We start from the raw sequence: 9,766 nt of genomic DNA, 5'->3' as shown, positions 1-9,766 counted from the left end.
TCCTTCCTTCTTCTTTGACTTTCTGAATTTGTGAATTATTTTGGGGAAGAAATCTGACTCAGAGTGGACTCTCTATGTGTGTAAATCTGCTCTACTTCCCTTCCCCCTCTTGTTACTCCTAGAATATACAGCGGATAGTAGATTCGCATAACTATCTATTCTTGCTATCCCTTCTTTCTTTTCTCTTTCTTCTTCACTGGGATTTGGTTACTATTTTTTCACGGACTGGAGAAATTGTTTGGCTAACTGGTAGTGATGAAACTGCTTCAATACTTGCGTCAGTTGCTACTGTAATCCCTGAGGTTGGTGAGTGCAATTGTCATAAAGGTATTTAGGACAGTGTTGCTTGTGCTCAAGACACAAAACAGAGGAACAACAGAGCATGAAAAAAGAAACACATAAATCAAAAAAATGGGTAGATCAAAAACAAATAAAACTGATATTCCAATGAATGAAGACAAGAGCCCAGAAGAAACTACAAATCGGAAAGAAGTAACCATAGATAAGAAAAGTATGCAAGCAATAATAAACTTATTAATCACAGAAATGAAAACAACATTGGAGGAAAGGAATGGCAGTATTAGGGAAACAACAGTTGAGACCCCCAAGGAAAATACTGATTATCTAGAGGCAATTAGAGAACTGAAAGCTGAAATAGCTGTAATGAAGAAAGAAGCTGAGGCAAGGGAAAGCAGACTAACAGAAACAGAAAACAGAATTAGTCAGACAGAGGATGAGTTAGAGAAAACTAAGAGGTGAAAGAGCTTAAAAAGAGATTGAGAGACACTGAAAACAACAACAGAGACATATGGGATGATCTCAGAAGAAGTAACATTTGCATAATTGGCCTGCCAGAGGAAGAAAGAGAGGAAGGGAAAGCAAACATACTAGAGGAAATAATAGAAGAAAACTTCCCAGACCTGAATAACAGAAAGGACATCAAGATTCAAGAGGCCCAGAGAGTCCCAAACAGAATCAATCCAGACCTGAAGACACATCATAGTCACAATGAGAAGAAGTAAGGATAAAGAAAGGATCTAAAGGCTGCAAGAGAGAAACAAAATGTCACATACAAGGGAAAACCCATATAATTATCTGCAGACTTCTCCACTCAAACTCTAAAAGCCAGAAGAGAATGGCAAGATATCTAACGAGCCATGAATGAAAAAGGGTTTCAATCAAGGATAATATATCCTGCTAGACTTTCATTCAAACTAGATGGAGGGATCAAAACCTTCTTAGACAAAAAACAGTTAAAGGAGGCAACCATCACCAAACCAGCCCTGAAAGAGGTTCTAAAAGACCTCTTATAAACAAGAACATCACTTTAATACTGGCAATATATCATAGCAAACAAAATTTTTTTTTGAACAATAGCACTACAATACATTAAATCCATAATATCAAAACATATAAATGGATTAAATTCACCCATCAAAAGGCACAGAGTTGGGGGATGGATCAGAAAACATAACCCAACCATATGCTACTTGCAAGAATCCCATCTGTCACAACAAGATAAACACAGACTTAAAGTGAAAGGATGGGAAACTATCATACAGGCTAACGGACCACAAAAAAGGGCAGGAACAGCCATTGACATCTCAGACACGCTAGATTTTAAATTAAATAAAGTAATAAAAGATAGGCAAGGACATTACATAATGATTAGAGGATCAATCAGCCAAGAAGACTTAACAATCATTAACATCTATGCATCTAAGGAGGGGCCATTTAAATACGTCAAGCACTTACTGAAAGAATTTCAAAAATACATCAATAGTAATATAATAATAGTGGGAGACTTCAATACCCTACTCTCACACTTAGACAGATCAACAAAGCAGAGAACCAACAAAGATACAAGAGAATTGAATGAAGAGATTGACAGAATAGACGTCTTGGACATTTTTCAGAGTCCTTCACCCCAAAAAACTGGAATACAGCTTCTTTTCAAATACACATAACACATACTCAAGGATAGACCACATGTTAGGCCACAATGGCAGCATCAATAAATTCAAGAACATTGAAATCATCCCAAGTCTCTTCTCAGACCACAGTGGAGTAAAACTAACACTTAACAACAAACATAAAATTATTAAAAGTCACAGAATTTGGAAACTAAACAACATACTCCTTAAGAACCACTGGGTCAGAGAGTCACTCAAACAGGAAATTCAAATGTTCCTGGAAACAAATGAAAATGAAGACACAACCTATCAAAATATTTGGGACACAGCTAAAGCAGTACTGAGAGGGAAACTTATAGCCATACAATCACATATTAAACACCAGAAGAAGCTCAAATGAACGACCTTACTGCACACCTCAAGGACTTAGAGGAAGAGGAACAGAGGAACCCTAAAGCAACCAAAAGGACAGAAATCACTAAAGTTAGAGCAGAAATAAACAACATCAAAAATAAAAGAACCATACAAAAGATCAATGAAGCCAAATGTTGGTTCTTTGAAAGATTAAACAAAATTGAGAAACCCCTAGCCAGACTCACCAAACAAAAAAGAGAAAAGAATCAAATTAATAGAATTGTAAACGATGGAGGAGATATCACACCTGACACCACAGAAATCCAGAGAATCCTGCGAAATTTCTGTAAAGAATTATACACCACCAAGCTAGAGAATCTGGAAGAAATGGAACAATTCCTAGAAGCATATGCCCTTCCAAATCTGAACCAAGAAGAATTACAAAATCTAAATGCACCAATCACAGACAAAGAAATTGAAACCATTATTAAGAACTTCCCCAACAACAAAAGTCCTGGACTAGATGGCTTCACAAATGAATTCTACAAAACTTTCAGGAAACATTTAGTACCCATACTTCTGAAGCTTTTCCATAAGATTGAAGAAACAGGAATACTCCCTTCCACCTTCTCTGAAGCCAACATCACCCTGATACCAAAAGGTGATAGGGACACAACAAAAAAGGAAAACTACAGACCAATATCTCTGATGAACATAGATGCCAAAATATTAAACAAGATCTTGGCCTACTGGATACAGCAACATATCAAAAAGATTTTTCATCATGACCAAGTGGGATTCATCCCAGGAATGCAAGGCTGGTTCAAAATCCATAAGTCAATCAATGTCATTCACCACATCAATCAAAGCAAAGCCAAAAACCACATGATTATCTCAATAGATGCAGAGAAAGCCTTTGACAAAATCCAACACCCATTCATGCTCAAAACTCTACAAAAAATTGGAATAGATGAGAAATTCCTCAAGATAGTGGAGTCTATATATAGCAAACCTACAGCCAACATCATACTCAATGGACAGAAGCTGAAAGCATTCCCCTCAGATCAGACACTAGACAGGTCTGTCCACTGTCACCATTACTCTTCAACATAGTATTGGAAGTTCTTGCCATAGCAATCAGGCAAGAGAAAGGAATCAAAGGAATACAGATTGGAAAGGAAGAAGTCAAGCTCTCACTATTTGCAGATGATATGATAGTATACATAGAAAAACCTAAAGAATCCAGCAGAAAACTACTGGAAGTTATTAGGCAATATAGCAAGGTATCAGGCTACAAAATCAATGTACAAAAATCAGTGGAATTTCTTTATGCAAACACTAAATCTGAAGAAGAAGACATCCAGAAATCACTCCGATTTACTGTTTCAGCAAAATCAATCAAATACCTAGGAATAAAGGTGACCAAAGAAGTGAAAGACTTGTATGCTGAAAACTATGAGTCACTAGTCAAGGAAATAGAAACTGATACCAAGAAATGGAAAGATATCCCATGCTCATGGATTGGAAGAATAAATATCATCAAAATGAATATTCTCCCCAGAGCCATACACAAATTTAATGCAATACCCATCAAAGTTCCACCAAGGTTCTTTAAGAGAATAGAACAAACACTACAATCATTTATCTGGAACATGAAAACACCTAGAATTGCCAAAACCACCTTAAGGAAAAGAAACAGAAATGGAAGCATCACACTCCCAGACCTTAAACTGTATTATATAGCCATCATCAACAAAACAGCATAGTACTGGAACAAAAATAGGCACACAGACCAGTGGAACAGAATTGAAAGCCCAGAAATAAATCCCCACACCTATGGACATCTAATCTTTGATAAGGGGGCCCAAAGGATTAAATGGAAAAAGGAGGCTCTCTTCCATAAATGGTGCTGGGAAAACTGGGTTGTAACATGCAGACGAATGCAATTGAACCACCTTATCTCACCAGAGACAAAAATCAACTCCAAATGGATCAAAGACCTAGATGTCAGATCAGAAACAATCAAATACTTAGAGTAAAACATTGGTAAAGCAGTTTCCCACCTATACCTCAAGGACATCTTTGATGAATCAAACCCAATTGCAAGGTAGACTAAGGCAAAAACAAACCTATGGGACTACATCAAATTGAAAAGCTTCTGCACATCCAGAGAAACTATTAAACAAACAAAAAGATCCCTCACAGAATGGGAGAAGATCTTCACAGGCCATACATCAGACAAGAAACTAATCTCCAAAATATATAAAGAGCTCAGCAAACTTATCACCAAAAAAGCAAATGACCCCATCCAAAAATGGGCAGAGGATATGAACAAAACATTCACTACAGAGGAGATCCAAAAGGCTAACAAACATAAGAAAAACTGCTCTAGGTCACTGATTGTCAGAGAAATGCAAATTAAGACAACACTAAGATACCACCTCACTCCTGAAAGAATGGCATACATCAAAACGGACAGCAGCAACAAATGCTGGAGAGGTTGTGGGGACAGAGGAACCCTTTTACATTGCTGGTGGGAATGTAAATTGGTACAGCCTCTGTGGAGAGCAGTCTGGAAAACTCTCAGAAGGCTAGACATGGATCTTCCATATGATCCAGTAATTCCTCTCCTAGGGTTATACCCCAAGGACTCCATAAGACCCAACCAAGAAGAGGTGTGTACTCCTATGTTCATAGCAGCACAATTCATAATAGTTAAAACTTGGAAGCAACCCAGGTACCCAACACCAGATGAGTGGCTGAGAAAACTGTGGTATATATACATAATGGAATACTATGCAGCTATCAAGAACAATGAACCCACCTTCTCTGACCCATCTTGGACAGAGCTAGAAGGAATTATGTTAAGTGAGCTAAGTCAGAAAGATAAAGATGAGTATGGGATGATCCCACTCATCAACAGAAGTTGAGTAAGAAGATCTGAAAGGGTTCTGGACTCTGGGACAACAATAAGGCTATGGACGCTCAAGCATGAGGTCCTGAGTTCAATCCCCAGCAGCACATATGCCAGAGTGATGTCTGGTTCTTTCTCTCTCCTCCTATCTTTCTCATTAATAAATAAATAAAATCTTTGGGGGCTGGGTGGTGGCGCACCTGGTTAAGTGCATGTATTACAATCCGCAAGGACCCAGGTATGAGCCCCCAGTCCCTACCTGCAGGGTGAAAGCTTTACAAGTGGTGAAGCAGGGCTGCAGGTGTCTCTCAGTCTCTCTCCCTCTCTACCACCCCCTTCCCTCTTGATTTCTGGCTATCTCTATCCAGTAAATAAAGATAATTAAAAAAAAAAGAAGATCTGAAAGGGAAACTAAAAGCAGGGCCTGACCAAATTGTAAGTAGGGCACCAAAGTAAAAACCCTGTGGTGAAGGGTAGACATGCAGCTTCCTGGGCCAGTGGGGGTGGGAGTGGGTGGGAGGGATGGGTCACAGTCTTTTGGTGGTGGGAATGGTGTTTATGTACACTCCTAGTAAAATATAGTCATATAAATCACTAGTTAATTAATACGAGAGGGGGAAAATTAATTGTATGCCTCGAAGTTTTTCAAAACACAAATTGAATCTTTTCAATATATAGGCTGTGTAATTGATATGCAGACTCTCTCAAAAGCCTAGACCAAGTAGATCAGAAGCGACCAATAGCACAGCTATATACAAGATACTGGGTAGTGTACAGCAAACCCTAACAAAAGGACTTTTCAAAATTAACCCAATTACCAAATAATGTGATGATAACATTAACTGTTGATTGTCTTTTTGAACCCTAAGACAGCAGGAACCTCACATCTCCAATATAGAGCCTCTATTTCCCCCAGTCCTGGAACCCTTGGATAGGGCCCACTTTCCCGTATGCCTCTCCCAATCCATATCAAATAATATTGCATCTGCCGATCACAACCTAACCAACACAACGATGGCCACCTGAACATGCTTCACTTCAGACTGTGTCCAGAGACTTCATGTGTGGAATGACAACCCTTCAGCTTCATTACTCAGGTGAGACCTTTCCTTTCATAGTATACTCTAATTCCATCTCAGGTGGTTCACTTTCTAACAAAGTCCCCAAAGCTAGATATACACCAGTTTCTGAGAGAGAGAGCATATGTTCACAGTATCCGTAAACTACTGCAAAATATATACCTGAAAGCAGAAGTATACTAGAGTTTGCAGTGAGTACCCCCCTAACACTTCCTCTCCACTATTCCAAGCTTTGGGTCCATGATTGCTCAACAATTTGTTTGGCTTTGTATGTTAACTCTCTTCAGTCACCAGGTTCCAGATGTCATCAGGATGCCGGCCAGGCTTCCCTAGACTGAAGACTCCACCAATGTGTCCTGGAGCTCCGCTTCCCCAGAGACCCACCCTACTAGGGAAAGAGAGAGGCAGACTGGGAGTATGGACCGACCAGTCAATGCCCATGTTCAGTGGGGAAGCAATTACAGAAGCCAGACCTTCTACCTTCTGCAACCCACAATGACCCTGGGTCCATGCTCCCAGAGGGATAGAGAATGGGAAAACTATCAGGGGAGGGGGTGGGATATGGAGATTGGGTGGTGGGAATTGTGTGGAATTATACCCCTCCTACCCTATGGTTTTGTTAATTAATCCTTTCTTAAATAAAAAATAAAAAATAAAATAGAACAGCAGCTTGGGAGGTAGTGAGTGAATAAGGCTTTGGATTCACAAGCAGGAGGTCCTGAGTTTGATCCCTGGTACAACACATATCAGAACAATGCTGTGATTCTCTTTCTGCCACCTCTCATTAATAACTGTATATTTTTTCTTAATTGGGGGATTAATGGTTTATAGTCAACAGCAAAATACAGTAACTGGTACATGTATAACATTTCTCAGGTTTTTTTTTTTTTTTTTTTTTGCTGTTGTTTGTTTGTTTTACCTCCAGGGATATCTCAGTGGCTTGCTGCTGGTGCCTGCACCATAAATCCACAGCTGCTATGGCCATTTTATTGAATTTTTTTTATAGGACAGAGAGAAACAGAGAGGGGAGAAAAAGACAGAGATGAGGAGAGAAAGATACCTATAGACCTGTTTCAGAGCTTGTGAAGCTTCCCCCCTGTAGGTGGAAAACCTGAGACTCAAATCAAGATCCTTGCACTGATACTTGCATGTCCTTTGTGCACTTAACCTGCTGCACCACCACCTGGCTCATACATTTCTCAGTTTCACATAACAGTACAACTCCCTCTAAGTCTTCCTCTACCATCATGTTCCAGGACCTGAACCCCCCCAACCCACCCCAGAGTCTTTACTTTGATGCAATACAACAACTTCAGGCCAAGTTCTGTATTCTTATTTTTCAACTTTTTTTTTCATTATTACTGATTTAATAATGATCAACAAGACTGTGGGTAAAGAGGGGTGCAATTCCACGCATTTCCCACCACCATAGTTCCATATCCCATCCTCAGAAGCTTCCTTATTCTTTCAACTTCTGGGAGTATGGACCAAAAATCTCTATGGGGTATAGATGCCTATTCACTCTTTAGTTGCCCAAAACATTTCTCTTAAGACTTTCTTAGTCAACAGCTCATTGTTTCCCATTTAAGCACTGAGTAACCCAAGTATACACAATGTTATTTTTTTAATTTATTTTTGTTTGATCCAATTTATATGAAGGTTAAAATAAATAAATAGAGTCAACTACAATAGAGATTACCAGGGAAGTGGCACAATAGATAAAGTATTGGACTCTCAAGCATGAGGTCCAAAGTTAGATCCCTGGCAGTGCATGTACCAGAGTGATGTCTGGTTCTTTCTCTCTTCTTCCATCTTTCTCATTAATTAATGAATAAAATCTCATTCTATTTCCAACTCTGACACCATCTCCCCAGACAATACCTTTAGCCCACCTGCATGTTAGCTGTCAGGCTCAGACAAAAATTAATAAAATCATGGGCCCTTTGGAACATACCTAAAATAGACTTCCTAGCTTTTTCCACAATGAAGACCACAAATCTAATTGGCTATAGTCTTACCTTTAAGTTCCTGGTTATTAGACAATTTGTTCTGCTTTATATCTTAATGCTTTTTTTAGCCACCAAGTTGCAGGTGTTACCATGATGCCAACCTGACTTCCCTGGGTAGACAACCTCAGCAACCTTTACCTCTCCAGACCCTACCCCACTAGGGAAAGATAGAAACAGTCTGGGGGTATGGATCCACTTACCAACACCCATGTTCAATGGAGAAGCAATTACAGAAGCCAAATCTTTTCTTGCACCCCATGAAGAATTTTGGTCCATACTCCCAGAGGGATAAAAAATAGGAAAACTAGGGAGTCGGGCAGTAGCACAGTGGGTTAAGTGCAGGTGGCACTAAGTGCAAGGATAGGTGGGAGTCGCTTCACAAGCAGTGAAGCAGGTCTGCTGGTGATTTTCTCTCCCCTTCTCTGTCTTCCCCCTCCTCTCTCCATTTCTCTCTGTCCTATCCAACAACGACAACAGTAATAACTACAACAATAAAACAACAAGGGCAACAAAAGGAAATAAATAAATATTTTAAAAAAATACTTAAAAAAAATAGGAAAACTTCCAATGGAATGGGATGTGAACTCTAGTGGTGGGAATTGTGTGGAATTGTAACCCTCTTGTCCTATAGTCTTGTCGATCATTATTAAATCAATAAAAATATTGATTAATTTTTAAATTTAAACAATATATGTTATTTTAAAGAATGCATGCAGGTGGCAGTGCACCTGGTTAAGTGCCCACATTAAAGTATGCAAGGTCCAAGGTTCAAGACACACTTGCAAAGTGGAAGCTTCACAAGTGGTAAAACAGAACTGCAGGTGTCTCTCTGTCTCTTTCCCTGTCTCCCTACCTCTCAATTTCTCTCTGTTGATATCCAATAATAAATATGTAAAAAAAATTTAAAAGAGAGAGTGAGAGAAAGAGATTGCCAGGGGTTGCAGGGGAAAGGGTACAGAATTACTGCTTAGTGAGTACAGAATTTATCTCAGCAGATGTGGCAATTGTCATTGTTATATAATGTCATATAACTTAATGCCACTGAATTGTATACTTATATAAGCATTGTTGCAGGTATCTTTCTGTCTCTCCCTCTCCCCCTCCCTTTCTGTTTCTCTCTGTTCTATAAAATAATATATATATATATATTTTTTTAAATAGTCTCTAACTCTCAAGTAAATAATAGAAGTAGAATATGCACATGCTTCTTACTAATCTCTTTGTTGTATATGAACTGCTGCTATCTGTTAAAATCTGTATCAAGAATATGTGGACTCTTGATCACAAAACAGTCTACTATTTCGCAGTGACAAAATACAAAAGGAGAAGCCCAGATGTCAAAATCTCCAGAACTTTCAAATGGGATCAAGACGATTCCAAGGCCACTGAAACTTACCAGAAAGGGCAGGATTCTAGTACTGAAGATGAAATGTAAAAGAATAAAAATGACTAAAATGACTATTTTTCTACCAGTCCACTGACTTCATGTTGTAATTT

The sequence above is a fragment of the Erinaceus europaeus genome, chromosome 1, assembly GCF_950295315.1.
Source record: "Erinaceus europaeus chromosome 1, mEriEur2.1, whole genome shotgun sequence".
NCBI lineage: Eukaryota > Metazoa > Chordata > Mammalia > Eulipotyphla > Erinaceidae > Erinaceus > Erinaceus europaeus.
This window is presented reverse-complemented; position numbering follows the sequence as displayed.